Source organism: Equus caballus, chromosome 28 (genome assembly GCF_041296265.1).
Source record: "Equus caballus isolate H_3958 breed thoroughbred chromosome 28, TB-T2T, whole genome shotgun sequence".
Lineage (NCBI taxonomy): Eukaryota > Metazoa > Chordata > Mammalia > Perissodactyla > Equidae > Equus > Equus caballus.
Genome location: NC_091711.1, coordinates 40,620,490 through 40,643,527, shown reverse-complemented (window position 1 = coordinate 40,643,527; position 23,038 = coordinate 40,620,490). Strand labels below are relative to the sequence as shown.

The 23,038-nt window shown below is 53.1% G+C and overlaps 2 long non-coding RNA genes across 4 annotated transcripts in view; one reads left to right on the top strand and one right to left on the bottom strand.

The window, feature by feature from the left end:
* Positions 1-23,038, bottom strand: part of LOC111771035 (uncharacterized) — a 46,697-nt gene that overhangs the window by 10,374 nt on the left and 13,285 nt on the right. The gene's annotated exons all lie outside the window — the stretch shown is intronic.
* LOC106782700 (uncharacterized) lies at positions 7,957-19,610 on the top strand. Its single transcript, XR_001379983.3, has 3 exons — positions 7,957-8,160; positions 10,080-10,216; positions 18,882-19,610. It is a non-coding gene; the product is annotated as an uncharacterized lncRNA (long non-coding RNA).

Genomic DNA, 23,038 nt, shown 5'->3' with positions numbered 1-23,038 from the left:
TCCCCACGGCATCCTCTTCTCATCCCAGGAGTGATCCCGCAAATCACCCCAGCCCAGAGTGGTGAGGGTTGGCCTGACTCACCCAGCACATGAGCAGCTGAGCCAAGGCTCAGACCCACAGGGCCTGGGGTCTCAGACCGCAGCAGAGCCCCTGAGCCAGGACGAACCACAGAGTGGTTCCCCTCGGGCACTGTTCCGTCCTTGGGCTCCCATTTGCAGGTCACCCTGAGAGTGAACCGGGAGAGAAGGAGGGTTGAGCATTGGAAACTACAGCTTATAACCCAGGGTGCTGGAGTCAGGTCATACCAGCTCGTGAGAGCCAATTGCTAAATTTTCTGGAATTTTCCAAGCCTGTTGATGTCACTTTAGAAGCTTGAAATTGGCCCTGGTGAGAGTTTTTACATGGTGAAAATTGTCGATCTGTCCCTCCATGGGCACCCCCTGCCCTGACAGAGCTGGTTGTTAAGCACTTCCCAGCACACCACTGTTCAGGGGTCACACCTCCTGGCTCCCCTGGAGGCTTCTGGGGTCAAGCTCCCAGCCTAATCCTGGGCTCTTGGGGGACCCGCTCTTGCTCAAATCCATGAGCATCTCCTGCTTGCCATGGATTACAGCCCAAACTCCTCCCCGGGGCCGTCCAGCCCAGCACCAGCCGATCTTTCCAGCTGCAGCCTGAACTGCTCCCTTCATGCCCCTCTGCTCCAGCCACGCAAAAAGAGACGACACTTGTTGAGTAGTCCCTGCTTCCCAGCAGCCACACCTCTGCTCGTGCTGTTCCCTTCCCTGGGCCGCCCTTCCCTCATCTCTGCCTCTTGAAATCCTCCCCACCCTGTAAGGCTTACTTTATAGCCAGTGCCCAACAAATGTTCTTTGACTGAATGGAACAGCGTTGAATCGAGGCCCCGCAACCAGGACTGAACTGGGGTTTTGGAGAGGCTGGGGCCATTCCCCCGCCTCAGGACAGAGACACACCAAAACCCTCTTGCCGTCCCCAGCCTGCTTGTCTCCGAGGGGATGGAGTGTTAACGGAGGACAGACTGGTGGCTGCCCTCAGGGACAGCAAAAACAGGAACCAACTCAAACCACCCAGGCTACTTGAAAACTCATCCCTCCATTCCTGTTCAGCCTTTTGAACTCCTCTTCATCCTTCGAAGCCCAACCCAGATGCTACATCCACCAAGAGGTCTTGCCCAGATAATAGTCTTCTATTACCCCCTCGTCCCTCTGCCTTGTGCATGCTTTGAGGAATTACACTGCTTGTTGAATGAACTTGAATTGACTCCACCACTGTCTTGGGCAAGTCATCCCTTCTCCTTGGGCCTCAGTTTCCCCTTCTGTATAAACTAGACTTGAACTAGGTAATCTCCAAGGACCTCCTACCTCTCGAATTCTAGGATTCTGTGAATTTTGACCCCTCCCCCTCCTCCTCAGTCTCTAACCTTCCAGTCTCCTTCCCTAACCTCCCAGCCTTCGGTGGGTGGGCAACACCCCTTCCTCAGTGGCCTCCCCCCTCCCCCGACACATGCTGGTGCCTCACATCCCTGAACTCCATTTCTCTGGGTGCTCTTTTCTCTCGGACTATGGATTCCTCTGAGAGGGCAGAGGCCTCGCCACCCACCCCGGCGCTGCCCACAGGACAGGCCCACAGTCAGCATCCACGAGTGCCCGTCAACGGGCCGTGATGGAGCATGGGGACTTGCAGGCCTTTGGCAAGTCTCAGAGTCCCTGTTGAGACAGGCCCAGAACCACCTGCCCATCACAGCGGGGGGCTCCCCCTTGAGCCTCCAGGGCAAACAGCCACATCCCGTTCTGTGCCTGTCTCACCCCAACCTTCAGAGGGTGTGTCTGTGCACGAGTGTGCAGGGGGTAGATGGCTAACCCGACCTTCCTGTCCCATGCAGCAGATGAGCGTGGCTGCCTGGCCACTGTCCTCTCTCTGTCTCTGCCTTCTCCTGCATCTCCCGAGCACACTGTGAGACCGATATACACAGGCCGACCCACACACAGGCATACCCAGAGACAGATGCATGAGTGTGCATGTGTGTATGCACACACACACATGCACACGGAGGGTCATGAAGCCCCGGATCAGTCACCTGCGCCAACACTGGGAGCACAGGGAGGTGTCATTTGTGTCATCGGGTGTGTTGACCATAGGGGGACCATGTGGGCTTGTCAGAAGGGGCTCTGGATCCCTTGTGGGCCCTGAAATCCCAGCACCAAAGGCTGTCCCCACCCTGAGGCAGTACGGTGCAGCAGGAAAGATGTCGACCCCCGGCCCCCCACCCCCCACTAGCCCTGCTTTCTAAGTTCCTTAAGCCCCTCACAGCTCTCACGGGGCAACCTCTTGCAACTCAACCTCAGTGTCTCACCATTTCTCACACGCACGTGGGGCAGAGTCAGGGCGCAGGGACAGACCAAGCAGAGCAGGCTGCAGGATGTCCCAAGGACAGCCCAGTGCGGCCAGTCCATCCCAGAGGGCTCCAGGGAGCGGCGGCTCTCAGGAGATACAGACATAATGGTTGAGAGCCCGGCCTCTGATGACTCCTCCTCCCTCTCGGTATCTCAGTTTCCCCTCTGTAAAGCAGTGGTAGGCAACAGCACCCACTCAGAAAGTTGTTTGATTGAGCAAGTTGACAGACGTCGCCACAGCGTCTCGCATGCAGTCAGCGCTCGATCCCCATCAGCCGCTGCTGTCCTAAGTATAGAGGACAGGCGCCCAGTCTTCCTTGCTCCTTTCCTGAGCCCAGAGGTCTGTCCACGCACCCTGCGATGGGTGCTGGGAAGACACCCAAGGCCCCTGCCCTCAATGAGCTCTTGAAGATGGAGGAGGGTGCAGACGGGGAGAGAGCAGCTCGCAGCCTGCTGTGTGTACGTGTGTGCGCACACATGCAGCTGCCTCTGAGTGTGCCAGGGAGACAGACAAGGACAGCTGAGGCATCAAGCCCCAGTGGAGGAGGGTCAGGAGCTAGGAGAGGCCCGCAGGAGAGGGGAGGTGTGGCCTCAGAACTGCCAGGAGTGAGAGGAGGGAGTTCCAGGCAGAAGAACGCCGGCCTGAGTGAAGGTGCGGAGGGTGAGCATGGGAGGGCGCGCTGCAGAATCCACCAGTTTCAGGACCACTGCCACCAGCAAGGGAAGCTGCTCTCGACGCGCCCCCCCCCCACCCCGCCCTCCATTATGCACAAAGCCCCCAGCCCCAGGCAGGAGGACACACCTACTTTTCATGCCACTGCACCTTTGCTCATGAAGCCCCTCCCATAGGTGGCTTCTCCTCTAAGAAGTGTGTGAGCTCAGTGTGCTTTCCTGCACTCACCGGCGCCTCTCCATCCCTCCAGGACAGGTGTGCCCTCAGACCTGCACCTGGTGGGAACTCAGCAGAGATTAGTTGAATGAATGAACAAATGATTGAATGAATGAATGAAGGGAGTGACTGCCGTATGCCCCCTAGACACTGGTGATTCACCTGATGACTGGCACCATCCCGCACCCCAGGACCCACCACCGCACAAGCCGCAGGAACTCTGACACACACCCGGCCCGGCCGCCATCACACCCCGGGGAGCCACGTGGAAAGCTGCTCTCTCCCGGCATGCCCCCTCCCCATCCTCCCACCCACGCACACTTTCCCTCTTGCCTGGGGCAGCTGGTGGGAGGGTAGGGGCTTGGGCGGGGCAGGGCCAGAAGGGCCTCGGAGGCAGAGCGGGGGCAGGGGGCTGGGGGAGGCTGGGAAAGTCCAGGCTGTCTCTCCTGGGGGGCGGTGGGCGGTGTGGTGGGGAGCTCGCAGGGATGAGGGAGGGAGGAGGGTCGCGGGCCCTGTACAGCTGCGGTCCCCTCCCCAGCAGCCTGCGGGGGGACAGAAAGGCCTCTTTGTTCTCTGCCTTTAAAGGGTAAGAGAAACACTTATGCATGGCAAATTAGCCCAAAAATGTATTTCTCTAAAACACCCAATTGTCTCAGCAGGCCTGCAGCTGCAGGGAAGTTCCAGGGAGCCGGGGGAGGGGGCGGCTTTGGGGTGACCCTGGGGGACAGGGAGAGGTGGTGGGGAGAGAGGGGCCATCTCGTCTTCCCGCCTCTGCTCTCAGAATCCCACAGTCACAGAAGGGCACAGCTGGCGAGGGCCCTGGGGTCAGGAAGACCAATCCCCTGGTGTTTCAGAAAGGGAAACTGAGGCCCAGAGAGGCGGCGTGACTACAGTAGAGTGACCACTGGCATGCGACAGAGAAAGGGCTGGTCCCAGGTCTCCTGGACTCTTTCGTCTGTACCTACTGCCTCGGCCATGCTGGAAAGGAAGGGGCCCTGGGTCCCCAAGGTCAACCAAGCCAGCTGCCCCAGGCATGAAGGAGAGAGAAGGAAGCTGGTGGCTCTGCCCCAAAGCTGCCCACTCAGGGCTTCAGTGCCCAGCAGGATGGACAAGGGCACCAACCAAGCCCCGCCTCCTCCCCACCACACAGCATCTGAAGAACAGCGTGCCCAGGGGGCGATGGGAGATTCGGGCACAGGGACCCGAAGGGAGTTCCCCACGGAAGACTTCCCCCAGGAGCTGGCAGGAGAGCCCATTGGTCAGGGAATTGAACCAGAGGCATGCGCCAAGAAGGTTCAGGATTCTACGTGGTGCTTCCATTCAAGGCTCATTCTCCAGGAATCTGTTCTGTGTGGGCCCCAGGAGCACCCCAGGCTCCCAAAGATGAACCAGAGACAGCCCTGTCCCCAGGGAGCTCCTAGTCGCATGGGGGAAACAGATGCGTAAACAGACAGCTATCACGAAAGAGGCCCAAGGAGAGGGGAGGTCCACACTGAGGGACACACATGGAGGATGGGGATGTTCTGGGGGGGGTCTCCCCCAGAGCTGGGCCCTGAGAGGTGGGTCTGAGAGTGGGACGGGGGCACATTCCAGGCAGAAGGAACAGCACAAGGACACAACCACGGCTCCTAAGACCAGCTGTCCGACGTGGGAATTCAGAATGGGTGTTTTCAGAGAATTCCCTGGGCATCTTCAGAGTTCCAGCCCATGTAGCAGACACAGGAGAAGGAGAAAACATGGTCCTGGCCCTGGGGGTCTTGTCAACTTGACGAAGTGAGTTTATAACAGAAAAAACACTGAGCTGGCCATGAAAAGTGCCAAAAGGAGGGTGCAGAGTTGGGGCCTTGGGACCCTGTATTCAGGTCCTGGCCCTACCAGCTCCTGTGAGACCGTCAACCCCGAGGCTCAGTTTGTGCATGTGTACAACCAGGTGACCATATCTACCCAGGACGACTGTCATGAGAAAACATGGGGAGAGCCAAACCCACTGGCTGACACCCCGTAGGTTCTCAGTGTATGTTAGTTCTGGCCCCCAACAGAGAAGTCTGGAAATGAGGGAGATGGGAGAAGTAGGGGACGGGGATGTGGATGTGTGTGTGAATGTGTTTGTGTGTGAGTGTGTGCACGTGTGATTGTGCGCATGAGTAGGTGTTGTGAGAGTGTGCCTGCATATGAGTGAGTTGTGCACGTGTGTGTGTTGTGGTTGTGTGCAAGTGCACACATGATGCATATGAGTGTGAGCGTGTATGTGAATGCATGTGAGCGAGTGTGTGAACGAGTGTGCGTGCATGTGTGTCTTCAGTGACAGGATCACATATGGAATGCTTCTTGGGAGACCTGATCCAGCTAAGCCTTGAAATGTCAAATGTATGAAGAGGCCAAGTGGCCAGGAGAAAGGCCTCTCAGGTGGCTGGAAGGACCAGAAAGGACACCAGGCCCCTTGGACCTGCTGGAGGCAGGGAGACACCAAGAAGGAGAAACCCACTGTGGGGTGGAGGCCTCATCTCCACCCAGCCTCCCCAGGTTCAATGTGGCACCAGCAGTGGAGCCAGACCCCAGAGTAGAGCAAGCCTTACCTAGGCCCCCTCTCAGGCTTATCCAAGAATCTTCCCTCCAGGAGAAACCCAGACTCCTCAGCAGTGTCAATCATGCCCTTCAGTCTGGTCCCTGCCGCCCTCTCTGCACCCCCGCTCCCAGCCTCCTCCACACCTTATTCTCCAGCCGGATCAACTCACCTGCTCAGACATACCACCTTCCCTCCCCCCTCCACCTAGTGGGCCTGGCGAATCCGGAGTCAGCTGCTAAGTGCCGGTCATCCCTCATGTGTCCTCTCACCTGCCTTCCTGCAGCCCTGTAATGTTGTCTCGTGCTCGCACATCACCCAAGACAGTCCTTACAGCATGCTGTAATTTATAAAACTGTGATCGCCAGACCCCAAAACCATGGGAAAACTTGCCAAAGATTTCTCTCTATAAAAGGCGCTAAGAATTGAAAGCGGGGACTCGAACAGGTATTTGTACACCTGTGTTCACAGCAGCATTATTCTCAATGTCCAAAAGGTGGAAACGACCCAAGTGTCAATTGACAAATGAACGGATAAACACAATGTGGTACATACATTTAATGGAATATTATTCAGCCTTAAAAAGGAAGGAGCTTCTGACATGTGCTACAACCCAGAGGAACCTTGAGGACATTATGTTCAGTGAAAGGAGCCAGACACAAAGGGAAAACAGTGTATGATTCCACTCATATAAGGCACCTATAGTAGTCAGCTCCATAGAGACAGAAAACAGAACAGTGTTCACCAGGGGCTGCGGGAGGGAGAGGGGAGCTAGTGTCTAATGGGAGCAGAGTTTCCGTTTGAGATGATGGAAAAGTTCTGGAAATGGATGGTGGCGATGGCTGCACAAACTATGAATGTCCTTAATGGCAGTGAACTGTACAGTTAAAAATGATGAAAATTTTATGTACAGTTTACCACTGGGGTTCGGGGGAGGCACCAGGCACAGATAGTTTTTCGAGGAAGTTCTTTTTAGATTTTAAGAAAACAGTCTTCTTTCTGTGTACCCTGGTGTGAATAATAGCAAAGATAAACAGACCACACCGACTTCTGTCAGGCAGATGTCGCATCTCCTTGTCTTTGGCGCCCCAGACCCAGCACAGGTGAGGGTGGGACAGGTGCACAGAGAGGCGTGTTTTTGGTCAACAAATGGCTTCGATGACGAGGTTCCCTCAGACCCTCTGGGACACCCACTCTGGATGCATCCTTCCGCGGCAACACCCCCCGTCTCAGCCCAGGAATCTTCTGAGTGTGGAGCACCCCAAGAGAAGCACAGTGGGGTGCCGAAAGAAAATATTAGCATGTCTTTCCATTCTTATTTTCAGTCCCCTTATTTTGAAACTTCGACTTTGTGTATGTTTAATACCGAAGTACACGTATATAGTTTGTAAATAAATAAAAAGTTATGCCTCAGGATCTGACTTAGGAACTGAATAGGTACTGAGAAATTCTTTCCTATATCTCTCATGATCCAAAACTGAGGAACAAAATGTATTTCAATAGTGGCCTCAATAACCAAACCTGGCATTGGATTCTTGCCATCCAAACTCAGGAGCCCAAGGGATCCTGATAGCGAGGAATACTTGTACATATTTGGGGACTGTGTGCCCCCACATTTTTACTGAGAAAGATGCACAATCAAAGAAGTCAGAGACAGATGCTTAGCCCACTGGAGTAGCGCAGTTTACGGCACAGGTTAACAGATGGGAGAGGCGAGACTCTCACATCGCCCCAGGAGACAGAAGCCATTATCCTCTCCTATAGATGACGAAACTGAGGCTCAGAGACATTCATGAGCTTCTCCAAGGTTACAGGGCTAGACAGTGTCAGAGCCAAGACTCAACCCATCTGGGTCTAACCCCAAAACTACACAGTTTCAACCAAAGTCCCTCTCACCAAATCATGAGGAAGAGCTTGGCAAAGGCAGCCCCGTGGCCAAGTTCCCTCCTTATCAGCAAGTTCTGGGCCGCTCCCCCACGGCACATACACACCCTGCCCAGCCACCTCCTTATCTACACACCTCGGCTCAAGGTTGCCTTTCCCCAGCTGGGCGCTCCCCTAGCCCGGCCTTCCCTGTTGGCTGTTGTCCTGCAGAAGCCGTGGGCTCCCTGAGGACTGTCCTCTGAGCCCTGGATGCTCCGTCAGGGACGCGGGACACAGTAGGGCTCAGCGGATGGTTGTGAGTGAAAGGACAGGCGTGACACACACTGAGGAGCCCTCACACTCGACCATATGTGCAGGCGTGGGACTCGGGTCCCTTCTGGTGCTGACACCCTACGATGACCCTGAGCCTGAGGTAAGGGAGTGTGCAGCGACCCTCAGACCAGAAAGAAACCCCAGCGGTAGGGTGGGGGTGCTAAGAAAGAAGAGGCGGCAGGCACAGAGAGTACACGGGGGAGAGGCTTGGAAGGGGCATCTCCCCATTTAGCCCCTGATGGTGACAGCAGAAAGAACCAAGTGAACAGTGGCAGTGGGAGTGGGGCGCAGCAGCAAACCTTCAGATCCCACCTGACCTTCTTAAAAGGCCACCGAGGATCTGCGGCAGTGGGCCCACCCCTGTGACGAGGGGATGCCGCCTTCCCTGACCACTGCCTGACGTTGGCTGGTGCCCCTACCCTGCACCCACCGTTGCCCTCCCACGGGACCCCTCTGTCTTTGACTTGGGCTGGTCTAGTGCCCTGGGAATGTTTCTGTGAATGGTGCCAGTTTTAGGCTGTGCTCAGGCGATCTGGAAGGAAGGGTGCGTGGTCCATGGGGGTCATAACCATGACCCATAACCTGAGAGTCTCCTTCCTCCACCGCCTCCTAAGGATGGACGTCCTTGGAGAGGTCACGGACTGTTCCAGAGAGGGTGCTCCTGGAGCGTCTCCCACTACCAGACAGTGGGTCACAGGCTCCCAGCTGATGGGTCATCCAGGACTCAGAGGCCAGTCACGTGGGGATGGCCAGGACCCTTAGGGGATGCAGAGGATGGGGGCTAAGAAAGGGGCCCCAGCGGCGTGGGGATGGAGGGATGGAGAAGGGGGAGGACGTCATCCTACCGCCATCCTGACCCTGCCCACGTGCCCCCAAACACATGTGCAGGGACCAACACAGCCCCAGACACAGGGGCATCCACACGCACATGCCCACAGGCATGAGTATGTCCCTGTTGACACCTTCCCAGCACACACGCATGCATCCATGTCTACACACACGTTCACGTGTCACCATACAAGACATATCTGCACAGGAGGAAGGACCACATGCCCCTGAGATGGCTCTTTCTTCCCTCTCCCACCCTCTCCCACCGTCTCTCACTCCATCCCACTTCACCCAACCTGGCCATCTTCTCCACATCAGCAAACCACCCCCAAGAATCTGGTGGAAACCCCGAGGCCAGTGACCTGGTTCTCACGTTCCTGAGGAGTCAGGATTTCACCTGCCGCAGGCCATTCTGCCCTCCAGAGGCCAACTGCTCCCCCAGATACGACCCCCAGCCTTCCCCCTCACACACACCACACTGTGGTCTCCTCCCACAGGCTCCCTGGACAGAAGTGCCCCCTGCTTCATCTCTTTCTCTGCTGCGCTCTCCTAGCATACCCGGCGCTTCAGCTCTGGTGACAACTTCCAGAGACCCGAGCCTGCCCTTGGAGAGCTGGGCCAATAGGGAGCGAGATGCAAAAAACGCATACTCAGGGGTTTGGCCCCAACCTAGGTCACCTAATAGTCAACGATGCAGCCTCAAACTGAGTCCTGACCCGCATCACAGTCAAGCCCTGACCGTGGCCCAGCCACAGAGGGAGCCTTGACTCTAGTTAGAGACCGTCCGTCAAACCTGGGTGACAGCCTAGGCCTGGCCCCGACCCCAGCCAGGGGCCTGACCCGAAGCCCAAAATGAGTGCTTATAAGTCTTGAGCTTGGCCACAGACTGAATGCTGATCCTGACTCCAAAAATGAACACCTATCCTGGTCACAGCCTGAGCCAATATCCTAAGTCCAGACTAAACCATCTATAAATTGAGCCCTATTCCAAACCCTAGACAACCCCGACCCTGACCCCAGACTGAAGCTTTGTCCTTGTCTGAGCTTGAGCCCTGATCTTGACCCCAGGCTGCGCCCTCACCCTCTCCCAGAATGAACCTTTACCCCCTATGGCCTGAGCCCTGACCCTGACCAAATCCTGGCCCTTCGCCCTAAGCCAATGCTCTCAGAAAAGGCTGCCTTTATTCACAGGAGGAACGGTCCTCCCCTCTCCCAAGGACAGAAACCCCAGCTGAAGCCTAGGAGGACCTGGAGAACTTTCCACAGGATCCACACGACGGCTTCCGCTCCGTGGCCGGAGGGCAGGGCCTATCATTCCCATTTGACAGGTGAGGAGACGGATTCTTGGGGGGGATAACTTGTTCCATGTGGGTCCGAGGATAGAACTGGAACCAAAGACAGAAGCTATACGGAGACAGATTTCAGAAACAACTTCCCCACAGTCTGGACTGGCAAGGACGGGGCGAGCTGCGTGTGGAGCGGGAGCTCCGTGTCACTGGAGATGTGCCAGCAGAGGTGGATGGCTTGTTGGCTGGTGCTACCGAGAGGCCTACAGGAAGCGGCAGGGAGAGGCCCATGGCCTCAGAGGGCCTGCCAGCCCACCAGCCTACCAGCCCCAAGATCTTACGGGGGCTTCACTCCTCGTTCAGGTGCCCTGAGCTCTTACCCCCAACCTAGTAGCCCCCTCGATACAGCCCGGACGGCCAGACCTGGAAGGCCCCAGAGTCTCCCATCTGATGAGGGAGAGACCCAGCCCAGCCAGGTGGGACCACATCCCGCCCTCCCCTGCTCAGGTTCCTCTCACTGCCCCTCCATTGTCTGGACCAGGCCTGGATGGGAGATGAGGCCCACCTTGCCAAGCTGGCATTGGGCACTGTCACTCTGGGGGCAGTGCCAGGCTGTCTGTCCCAGTGTGAGTTCCCACTCCGCCCTAGGCTCAGAAATACAGAGCCAGGACTAGGGAGGACAGACCTTGGGCACCAAGATCCAGAGAGGCTAAGTGGCCTGCCTTGGGTGGCACAGCCAGGCAGGGGCATATCAGGATGAGAACCCCAGACCCTGGCACCTGCCCCACTCACACGGCCCCACAGCTGCCCCAGGAGGGCAGGAGGATGGTGGGGGGACTTGGTGCCAGGCAGCAGAGGCTGGGGTGGGGGGCTGGATGGCCCCTCGTGCCGCCACCCCCCAAGCCCCCCGGCCGCCCAGCTGCCGGCACATCCGCCCAGGCCCAGACATCAATCCACACCAGGCCCTTGCTCCCTCTTTCTTCTCTGCCCTCCTCTTCCCTCCCCAACTCGCGTCTTTTTTTTTCTCCTCTCTCTCTTCCAACATGTCATTACAGTAGAAACAAAAAGCGCGGGGACAATGCGGGCATTGACGGCGGCCCCCTCCCGGCCCCCTCCCCCCACGGTGCGTGCCAGCACTCTTTCCACCCGCCCAGGGCTGGAAGCACTGCCAAAGGAGCCCTGCTAATAAACAAGAGGAACCAGATAAACCAGGAACACAATAGAGGGATTTGTTGCACTCAGAATGGTGGGAACAATGTCAACGTCGCGCGCAGCTGCTTCTAAGCCCCCACCCCACCAAGTCCTGCCAAGCAGCTCCCTCGCCCCCCAGCCCCTCTGATTTATGAAAGGTCAGAGGGCATCATGGCTAAAGGGCCCCTTCCTCGCATCCCTCTTTAACCCTTCGGACACAATGGTCCCTTCTCTGGGAGGTGGCGGGTGGGGGCGGGTGTCATGCACAGCACTTCCTGGAGCATCCTGGGGACGGCTGGTGGTGGCGCAGAGGGAGGAAAGGGCTCCAAGATGCCTTCAGGCCAGGGGCTTCATCCGGAGTGATGGCCTCATTGCAGGAGGCCTTCTTCTTGGTGACCCCCAAGGGTATGGCCAGAGCCCACAGTTGGGTCTACAAGATGGCGACCCAGGCTGATGCCTGAGCTGTGCTTTCAAGGCGAGAGAGATTCGCTGATGCCCTCATGGGTGCTGAGTCCCTCACTGGATGCTGTGGTGCGAGGATGAGCAAGACATAGTCCCTAATTTGGAGAAGCACAGGCAGCGGGTGTGTGGGAGCCCAGGGAAGTGGGCCTAATGCTGCTGGTGCTGGGCAGGTAGCAGGACGGCCAGGGGAGAGCTGTGAGGGGAGGAGATGCTTGAGCTGGGAAGGCTGCACAAGCTCAAGCAGAGGCTGGGAGTCAGACGCCCTCCTTCATCACTTCACCGCAGCTTTTTGTTAGTAAAATGAGAGTAACAATAATACTCACCTCACAGGGTACTTGGGAAGATTAAATGATACACATAAGGTACTTAGAACCGAGCCTGGCACATGGTAAAGTTCAGTAGGTGTGGCCATTATTATTACTGTTGTTGTTGTTGTTGTTGTGGCTGCTCACAGCCACCCTGAGCTTCATATCATGACCCCACAAAAGATGGGCAGCAGGGGCTGGGCCGCCCCTCTGCTCACACCTGGCATTTGCAGAGCCTGGTGTCCAGCCCAGGGCTCCATACTCCAAATGCAGGGATCTTTCCTGCCTGCTCAACTGCTGGGGATGGACGCTCAAAACTAGGAGCCGGCATTAAGGACAGAGGAGGGCCAAACGGTCTATTTGGGGGCCAATCTCGAAATTGGCTCTAGCCTGTCTTCCCTCCTAAACAAAGATCACATGGAATCCTTAATCACGTCACATTTAAGCCCAGACTGGAAGAAGGAAGATGTATAGTGAAGTCTCCTGTCACCCACCTCTTACAGGGGCCTCCTGACAACACCTTGACTGCTCCCTGCTCCCCATAAACCATCCCCACCACCCCACTGGGGCCCGAGGCCCCTTCTGTGGGCACCAATTCTTTCTCCAACAGAGGAAAGTAGACATTCATAATATCACTAAATTCCAATCTTTTAGGAAATCCTGTTAGCTTTATTTTCAAAACACACTCAGAATGTCTACTCTGACTTCTATTCAACATTGTACTAGAAGTCCTAGCCAGTGCAATAAGGCAAGAAAATGAAATAAAAGACACACAGATTAGAAAGGAAGAAGTAACACTATATATATATATTTTTTTTTTTTGAGGAAGATCAGCTCTGAGCTAACATCTGCTGCCAATCCTCCTCTTTTTGCTGAGGAAGACTGGTCCTGAGCTAACATTGCTGCCCATCTTCCTCTACTTTGTATGTGGGATGCCTACCACAGCATGGTGTGCCAGGTGGTGCCATGTCTGCACCCGGGATCCGAACCAGCGAACCCTGGGTTGCCAAAGCGGAACGTGCACACTTAACTGCTGTGCCACTGGGCTAGCCCCAAAATAACACTATCTTTATTCACAGGCAACGTAATCATCTATATAGAAATTCCTAAATAATCTACAAAAAAGCTACTATAAAAAATAAGTGAGTTTAGCAAGGTTGCAAGATACAAGGTCAATATACAAAAAACAAAATCAATTCTATTTCTATGTACTAGCAAAAACAATCAGAAACTTAAAATTTTTACATATCATTTAAAATAAAACCACAAAATAGGAAATACTTAGGGATAAATGCATTACAAATGTATGACATCATGACACTGAAGAGGGTGGAGAAGAAAGGCTAAGACCTGAATAACTGTAGCGTGGCGTTTTTACTAGATACTGTAAAGCTAAAGACAAAAATAACCATATACAAATACTGTATGCTGGTTGGTAAATTTGTTTCTCACAAGGCGTGGGCTAGCAATTCTGAGGCCACTTTACATATACGCTAAGTTTGAATAAATAGGTAGATATACAATAGATAATGAGAGCCAGGTTTCTCACTGGCAGAGAAAGAAATGACAAATAAGCAATGGGGAAAGGCTGGAATAAACCCTGTGGTGCTGGGGGTGGACCTGAATTTCCCTCTCCTTGATTGTGAGCCAGACTTAGTGACTCACTCCTAACAGACAGAGGATTAAAAGGGAAAATAGTATCTTTATAGGGGAGGAACGTGGCAAACACCACCTTAACCAAGTGGTCAAGGTTGACATCTCCATCATAAGGCATATCTGTATCGTGCGATGAGAAGGGCACATCCCCTACGTAGTGTTCTTCCCCTAAATCCATGCCTTCAGTCTAATAACAAGAAAACACCAGAAAAACCCAAATGGAGGGACATCCTACAAAATGCTTGATCAAAAATGCATCCTCTTCAAAAATGTCAAGGTCATGAAACACAAGGAAAGACGGAGGAACTGTCACAGATGGGAGGAGACGAGACAACTAAATGCAATATGCGGTCCTGGCTTGCATCCTGGAACAAAAAAAAGGACATTGGAGGAAGCTGGGTGAAGGATTTACAGGGACTCTTTGTGTTGCCTTTACAACTCTTCTCTAAGTCTAAAATTATTTCAAACTAAAAAGTCAAAAAAAAAAAGTAAAAAGCCTACCACTTAATCTAGCATAAAAATACAAAATACTTAGGGATAAATTGGACAAAAGATGAAACCTATAAAAGATCGCTGAGAGAAATTAATGAAGATATAAATAAATGGAGAGATATCCACATTCAGGGATTGAAAGACTCAATGTTGGGTTGTTTTGTTGTTTTTTTTAAGATTTTTTTTTTTTCCTTTTTCTCCCCAAAGCCCCACCATACATAGTTGTCTATTCTTAGTTGTGGGTCCTTCTAGTTGTGCCATGTGGGACGCTGCCTCAGTGTGGTTTGATGAGCAGTGCCATGTCCGCACCCAGCATTTGAACTGACGAAACACTGGGCCGCCTGCAGCGGAGTGCACGAACTTAACCACTTGGCCACAGGGCCAGCCCCTCAATATTGTTAACACAGCAATTCTTCCCCAAATTGCTCTGTAGATTTAACCCAATCCTAACAAAAATCTCAGCAAGGTTTTTGGGAGAAATTGACAAGCTGAGTGGAAAATGTACATGGAAATGCAAAGAATCTAGAATAGCCAAGACAATTTTGAAAAAAAACAAAGTTGGAAGAATTATACTGTCTGATCTCCAGACTTATTATAAAGGTACAATAATCAAGACAGTGCGGCATTAGTGTAAAGACAGACAGACGGAAAAACAGAGAGCCTAAGAACAGACCCGCACATATGGTCAAGTGATTGTCAACAGAGGCACAAAAGACAAGCCGACAGGGAAAGGAGAGTCTTTTCAACAAATGCTACTCAAACAATTGAATAGCCATGTGCAAAAAAATGAACCTTGACCCTTATCTCACACAATATACCCAAAAAACCAATAAATGAGTAACTCAAAATGGTTCACAGGCCTAAAATCCAGAAATCTAAAACTTCTAGGAGAAAATCTTTGGGACCTTAGTTAGGCAAAGATTTCCTAGATATAACATTAAACGCACAATCCATAAAAGAAAAAATTGATAAACTGGACTTAATCAAAATTAAAAATTTTTAGTCTTCGAAAGACATCATCAAGAGAATGAAAAGACAAGCCAAAGACCGGGAGAAAACATTTGCAAATTGTACATCTAATAAAGGACTTCGATCAGAACCTATGAGGAACTCTAAAAACTCAATAATAAGAAAACAACCCTATTTTAAAAATGGGCAAGGTGGTCGGCCCCGTGGCCGAGTGGTTAAGTCGGCACGCTCTGCTTTGGTGGCCCATGATTTCACCGGTTCAGATCCTGGGCGCAGACATGGTACCACTCATCAGGCCATGCTGAGGCAGCATCCCACATGCCAGAACTAGAAGGACCCACAACTAAAATATACAACTATGTACTGGGGGTATTTGGGGAGAAAAAGTAAAAAAAAAAGATTGGCAAGAGTTTTTAGCTCAGCTGCCAATCTTTAAAAAGAAAAAAAAAAAAAGGGCAAAAGATTTGAAGAGACACTTCACCAAAGAAGATAAACAGATGGCAAATAAGTCCACAAAAGATGTGCAGGATGATTTGTCACCGGGGAAATGCAAATTAAAACCACTGCACACGAGACACTACTACACATTTACTAGAGGGCTAAAATTTAAAGGCCTGAACAGACCAGGTGTGGTCCAGGCTGTGGAGGAGGTGGAACTCTCATGCACTGCTGGTAAGAAGGTAAAATGGTACAACCACGTTGGAAAACAGTTTGATAGTTTCTTTTTTTTTTTTTCCTTTTTTCTCCCCAAAGCCCCAGTACATAGTTGTGTATCCTAGTTGTAGGTCATTCTAGTTCTTCTATGTGGGATGCCGCCACAGCATGGCTTGATGAGCAGTGTGTAGGTCCGCGCCCAGGATCCGAACCGGCAAACCCCAGGCCGCGGAAGCACAGTGCACAAACTTAACCACTGGGCCATGGGGCCGGCCTCTGATAGTTTCTTAAAAAGTTAAATATACACCTACCATACAACCCAGCCACTCCACTCCTAGGCATTGACCTGGTCAAAATGAAAGGATATGTCCACACGACTTGTACATCAACGCTCACAGCAGCTTTATTTGTAACAGACACAATTTGGAAACAACTCAAACATCCATCAACAGATGAATGGATAAACACATTGTGGTCTACCTGTACAATGGAATATTTTTCAGTAGTAAGGAGGGTAAACTATTGATGCACACAAACGACGTAGATAAATCTCAAAACAATTACGCTGAGTCAAAGAAGTCAAACCAAAAAAAAAAGGGAGACTATATACCGTATGGTTCAATCTAGACATAACTCTAGAAAATGCAAATTAATCTCCAGGAACTGAAGGCAGATCATGGGGTGCCTGGGGATGGGTAGGGGCAGAGGAATGGATGACCAAGGGGCAGGAGGAAAGTTTTGCGGCTGATGGCTATGTTCATTTTCTTGACTGTGGTGAAGGTTTCATGTGTGTATTCGGACATGTCAAAACTCACCCAAGTGCACATTTAAATATGTGCAGTATATTGAATGTCAACTATACCTCAATAAAGCTATTAAAAAATAATAACTTTTAAACAGGAGAAACACATACAAGCAGGAACCTGCCTCCTTCTCTCTGCCACATGCCGCCACCCTGGCCATCGGGGCCACCCTGGCCATCGGGGCCACCACCTGTCCTCTGAAGGACCTCCGCGGCCTCTCCTCCCTGGTCTCCCAGCTCCTGCCTGGCCCCTCAGGCCATTCTCAGGTCCCCCTCCCCCACTGCTCCTGTCCCTCGAAAGCCCCAGGCACACTCCCACCTTATGGCCTGTGCCGTGGCTGCTCCCTCTGTCTGGAATGTTCTTTCCCAGACACCCATACACCTAACTGCCTGAGCAACGCAGGTCTTCTCTCAGCGTCACCTTCTCCATGAGGCCTGCCTCAAGCACTCACAACTGTGAGCCACTCCCTTTCTCCTCCTGACACCCCTTTCCTGCTCCACTTCCCCCCATATCGCACCATAAACAATTAACTTATTTTGGGTTTAGTTTGTTTCCGTTGACTGGAACTTGTGTTTTTGTCAGAGCTCACTGATATAGTCTGAGGGCCCACTGTAGGTGTTCAATAAGCGTTTGCTAAAAGGGTGTTTCAGGTGTTCCAGACGCTGTGCTAAACGCTATTCCTGGATCACATTAACCCCTGAGAGGGGCGCTGTAATTCTGCCCACTTTACAGATGGGGAAACTGAGGTGCAGAGAGGTTAAGCACGCCCAAACTTACTCCAGAACCTTGCTCTTAACCTGTGTGCTGTGCCATCTCCTCTCCAGAGCTTGGGTCCCCTGGTCACAACTTCTGGTCACACCTGGTATCTGCAACCCGATGCCTCCCAGTGGTCTGGACCCCAGGCCCCGCCCCACCCCCATTCCAGGAGCTGACCGACATCTCACACGACAACAGGAAGAATAACCTTCTTGCTTTCCTCTGGGGTGCTCTCTGCCTGGGTCCAAAAGGGATGTGAAGGAGATCAGAAGGGTCCATAAAATATAAATGGCTTCATTAGAAATGGGGCAGGGGAGTCAAGGAGGGTGGGTCGGGAGATGAAGGGGAATGTGGGCAGGGCCCTAAAGGGCAGTGGGCAACATGCAGACCCCAGTGCCTCTGAGTGGGGCTCAAGTCCTGCTGACGGGTCACAGGGCAGCCAACAGTCCGCACTTCAGCGTCCTTGGGACAGAAACCACCACAGCTCCAACCAGTTTAGTTCCCGCCGCCCTCTCTCAGGCACGGGTTTCTTCACCGTGCATGACTCAGCAATTATTTAGGGGGCCTGCCGCGGGCCATGCGAGGCATAGCAAGGCACAGTGGGGCCCAAGGCCCTGTGCCCGGCCCCCAGAGGCCCAGAGGCATTGCTCCTGCCTCCTCCTCCTTCCTCGTGGAAGGGGGTCTTGGCGGCAAGGGGGCTGCTCCACGGTTTGAGCCCAGCCTGACAAGATTCTCCAGGTCCCTCCGAGCTCCTGTTCTTCTAGGCTGCCCTCAGCCACGGCCCCTGCAGCTCCCCCACCTCCTCTGAGAGGGCCCTTCCTTCTTCTGGCTCATCTTCACACGTCAGGACTCTTGTCCCTAAACATCGCACCCTGCAGGTGAGTGCCCCCTCCTGCCTGCCGGCCTCCCCCAGCTGCCCACCCAGCCAGCCCCTCAGGGTCTGCCCTGTCACCCAGCCTGCCCTGCCTCTGCCCTCTGCCCTCTCAGGAGGTGCCCCTACCCAGGCACCGTCCTGGGTGGGTGCTGACAGGAGACCCAATGACCAAGAGGCAGAGGGCCTGCCAGACACATAGTCCCTGCTGTCCAGGTGCTGGCGCTGCTCCCGCAGGCTCCTGGGGCACCGGCACGGTGTGCTGGGCCTCCAGTCGGGAGCCAGGTCCACGTTGCCACTCTGTGCTCACCCCTGGTGGCCTCAGGTACATCTCTTGCCCTCTTTGGACCTCTTGGATTTATTCACTGAAAAATGGAGCGCTTGCAAGTAGTAATATCCAAGTTCCTTCCAGGTTTCTGGAGCCTACGGCTTCCCAGAACATCTAGAAGACAGGAGCAGGATGCACGCTGAGAGCTCCAACGGGGATCCCAAGTCAGCCCACTCCCTCTCCAAAGCGCCTTCTAGTCAGGGTGTCATTTTAATTTCAGTTCTGCGAGGTGAGGATGAAGGACCCCAGGATGCCCGCGGTGCAGAAGAGGAAGCTGGAGCTCAGAGAGGTGGCGGGCCTCCCCAGGACCACAGCATAAACAGAAGTGATAGAGCTGGGACCACAGCGGCTGACTCAAGCCTGCTCTGTCCGTTGCCCTCCACTGCCTCTGCCCCGAGCCAGGCCCTTCCTGGGGGCTCCGTGTGGGTGGGACATATCGGGGGTGATAGATCAAGCAGGATGGAAAGGTTGTTCCTTGCTCCCCTAGCTGGCCCTGCCCCAGAGCTAAGTTGACCCCCCAAGTTGGGACTGGAGTGAGAGGGTGTCAGCTCCCAGTGGACAAGGACAGATCTGGCTTCTCTCCTCTACTCACAACACGTGCTACGGCGCCTGTCCTGGAGCATGGTTTGTGCTCAATAAATAGCTGCTGAGTGACTGGCTGGAGGAGGATGGCCCTCGCCATGGGGTGGGGGTCTATGGTCAGTGTTCCAAGATAGCTCTGACCCTCTGACCCCACAAATAATCCCAGGGTCCCTTGGGCACGTGCACAGCCACCCACACGCCTGCCCACGTCCCTCTCTGACCGGCTCGCTACCCTCCCTGGACACCAGCTGTCCCTCTAGGCTGGCACTTCAGCACAGTGGAAGGCAGGACAAACTTTTGTAAAGAACCAATCCTTTGTGGACCAATACTTTTGTAAAATACAATAAAATGGATTACTAAAAACTGATCACACTCTTGGAAATTGCAGCTATGTCCAATTGTTCCACGAGTTTCTAAAGTCTGTACCTACCTAAGTCCTGTACTTACCTAAATCCTGACCTTATCACTTTGGGAGTGTGCCAGTGCGTAGCCCTCACTTGGAGGGGGGCTGCTCCAGATTTCTTCATTTCAGGTGCTGGTATCACCCCTCCTATCCCCACTCTGCCTAACAACCCCTCACCCCACCACTTACACAGACCAATTAGTCACTAACTTCCTTCTATCCTAGGGTCTCATTGGTGGGACCCCTCCTCTCCAGCTCCCCAGGCCAGGACCCTGCTCTCCCACGTCTAGTCTTGTCCCCTAACCCCTGGCCACAGTGAGCTTGCAAATGCTCTGTAGTGCCCCATGGCCCTAAAACCCTTCATAGTTCCCAGTTGGCACAACCTGGCCCTGCAGACTCCCCATCCTCGACTCTTCCTCCATCCTCCAGTGTGCACACGCACGGTGTCAGGACCGCCTCCTGCGGGGAACGTGCTCATCCCAACTCCTTTTCACCAGCTAGGTCCTCCCCACGTGCTGCCCCAGCTTCCCCTCCCTCAGCATCCTTCCTCAAAGCCCCTTCCTGCTGCCGTCCTCCAGGCTCTAGGAGGCCCTCTCCCAGCCACTCATGTAGAAGTCGGAGCCCCACCTGGCACCACATAGTTCTGCACATTAACGTCACCTCATAGATCTTATAAGCGGCTGCTCAGAAATCCTTGCATTCTGCACAGCACAAGACCCTGCAGACAGTGGATGCCCACTCACAGCAACCTGTTATTTTTACTGCAATCGAATCACAGTAACTTTTCGCCTCTAATCACAGAAACTCTACGAACCTTTCATCAAATACGGAAATTTGCAACATTAAGGGACTCGCCCAAGGCCACACACCCAGTGAGCATCAGAATCAGGATTCCAACTCGGTTCTGTCGGCCTCTGGAGTTCAAACGTTTAAATATCTACACCGTATATTCATTTGCTGATGGGAAAGGCATATCAGGAAAACACAGATGATCAGGGCTTGCAACCTTATGACCTGACAGGCTACCTTTAGGCCAAAAAGCATTACAAATGATGAGAAAGTGGATTTCATAAGGCTAAAACCTAAAAATAATAAAGACATAAAAACATAAACATTTATGTGCCAAATAACATAGTGTCAACACCCATAAGGCAGAAACTATAGGAGATTCAAGGAGAAATTGAAGCACGTTGGGAACACGAGACTTGAACTCACTTCTCTCAGACCCTGACGGACCAAGTGAGCAAAAGTAAGAATCTAGAGGAGTTTGCTGACCGTGGAGCTGACGTCACCCCAAACACACAGATCTACACGTGGCTCACACGCACCCCACCCTCCACTTGGAGACAATCTCGCTGCCGTGCGTCTAACAGCTCAGACACAGACACATTCAGATGCACACACAGCTGCACACACGTAGGGATAAAAGTGTGGAAACATTTACACTGAACTGTGCCCACTCTCAGGACTATGAGATTAGGGGTGAATATTACTTTCTTCTTTTTGTGTCTCTATATTTTCTAATTTGTCGACAATGAAGACCTATCGCTTCTGTGTTTTCTGACGTCCTTTTTAAGTGCAGGGCGCATAGGATCTGGTTAGTTGAGGATCACACAATGCAGATTTTGGTTAAGGACAGCCCCCCCCCCCCCCCCCCCCCCCCCCCCCCCCCCCCCCCCCCCCCCCACCCCCCCCCCCCCCCCCCCCCCCCCCCCCCCCCCCCCCCGTCTCTCTCTCCACCAGGGCAGGTGTGAGGACGGAGGGAGGAGACACCTCACAGAAAGTGCCGGGCCCGCAGGGAGCAAGCGGGGGCTGCAGCTGTGCTACGCCCACCTGTTCCCAGCCTCTCTTACTCTCCTCCCCTCTCCCCGCCTTGGCCCTGTCCCAGCACAGGTCCTCGTCATCTTTCGCCAAGATTAACGTTTGGCCTCTTGACTGGCCTCCCTGCCTCCAGTCTCTCCCAGCACCTCCCTCCTCTCCCTGCTGGCCATGCTTCTCCCATGATGCTTTGAGAATGAACTTTAAAATAAAAAAGTTTGACCATGTCACCATTCCCATCTCCTTCTTAACATTTCGCCATGGCTCCCTATCACCCTTAAGATAAAGTCCCCTGTCAACCTTTCTAGTGTCACTCTGGCCTCTCTCCTGTTCTCCATACCATAAGTCCAAAATAGCATTCCAAACATCTTACACTTCTCCCAAATTCCCCATATGCTTTCCTTTCTCTGGACCTTTGCTCATGCATCTCCTCCCTCAGTTACCGTTAACCTACTTCTCTCTCTGTTCAAATCCTTCTCTCTTTAAGGTTTGACCCAAATATCACCTAGACTGGGAAGCCCTCCTTGATTGCCCCAGGCTCAGCCCCCTTTGCTGAGCACCCTCAGTCCCTGGTGCACAGGTTCACTTCATAAGACCCTTGTATGTGCCAGACTAACCCCACATCATATCAACATATTAAAAGGTACCTCTATCACATACTAAATATAATAGTTTGGCTATAAACAGGTTGTAAAGGATTTTTGTGATTTTTCATTTGAAATTTTGATTAATTTCTATTTTGCTGTTTTCATCACACACTTTGAAGCTTGTGCTTTTTCTTTGGTTCTCAAACATTTTTGTGGGCCAATAAAAAGCCTCTAGGCCCTGAGTGCCCCCTGCCAAAGGTTAAGAAGACTGCCCCCCAGAGCTGTCTCCACCCAGTGCTGGCCACTGTTGGGAGCTGTGAATTAGGTGTGTGTCCACCTACCTCCTCCACGGGACCATGGACCTCAAGGTTGAGGGCAGTGCCTGATTCCTCCCTGTGTCCCTGGTGGCCAGCAGACAGCCAGCATGGGGCAGGTGCTCAGGTGCTCCATTGTCCATGGAACGAATAAATTCATGAATTCCCCCCAAAATGTATCTTTGCCTCTCTGAATCTGATACAATGCAACTCATATTCATTTCTGTATCTGTGAACTGTCTATAAAATATTTCTATAATTTACACTGTTCTCTTCAAAGATCTCTGTTCATGTCACGTTGTTTGAGCGTCCTGCGTATATGAGAGCCTACTATGTGCTCATGTGTTACCTCTCCTGAGCTCATGGCAACTCCATGAAATAGGTCCGTTTATCCCTGTTTGACAGGTAAGGAAACTGAGGCTCAGACAGAGAACCAGCTTGCAAGCAAGAGGTTGTGGAGGGAGGCAGTGAACTGGGGACTGTCCGACTCCCAGTCCTTCTCTGACCTCCTCCCGCCCCCTCGCTGGCCGCAGGGCCCACTGCCAGCCGTCTCTCCTCACTTGCCTCCCGTCCATTGCTCTGCTTCAGGCAGGACGCAGACCTCGCCTCCACCCGCACGCTTCGTGTTGCCGGCAGCAGGGTTGCCTCAGTGTCATCACCCCATTCAATCCCA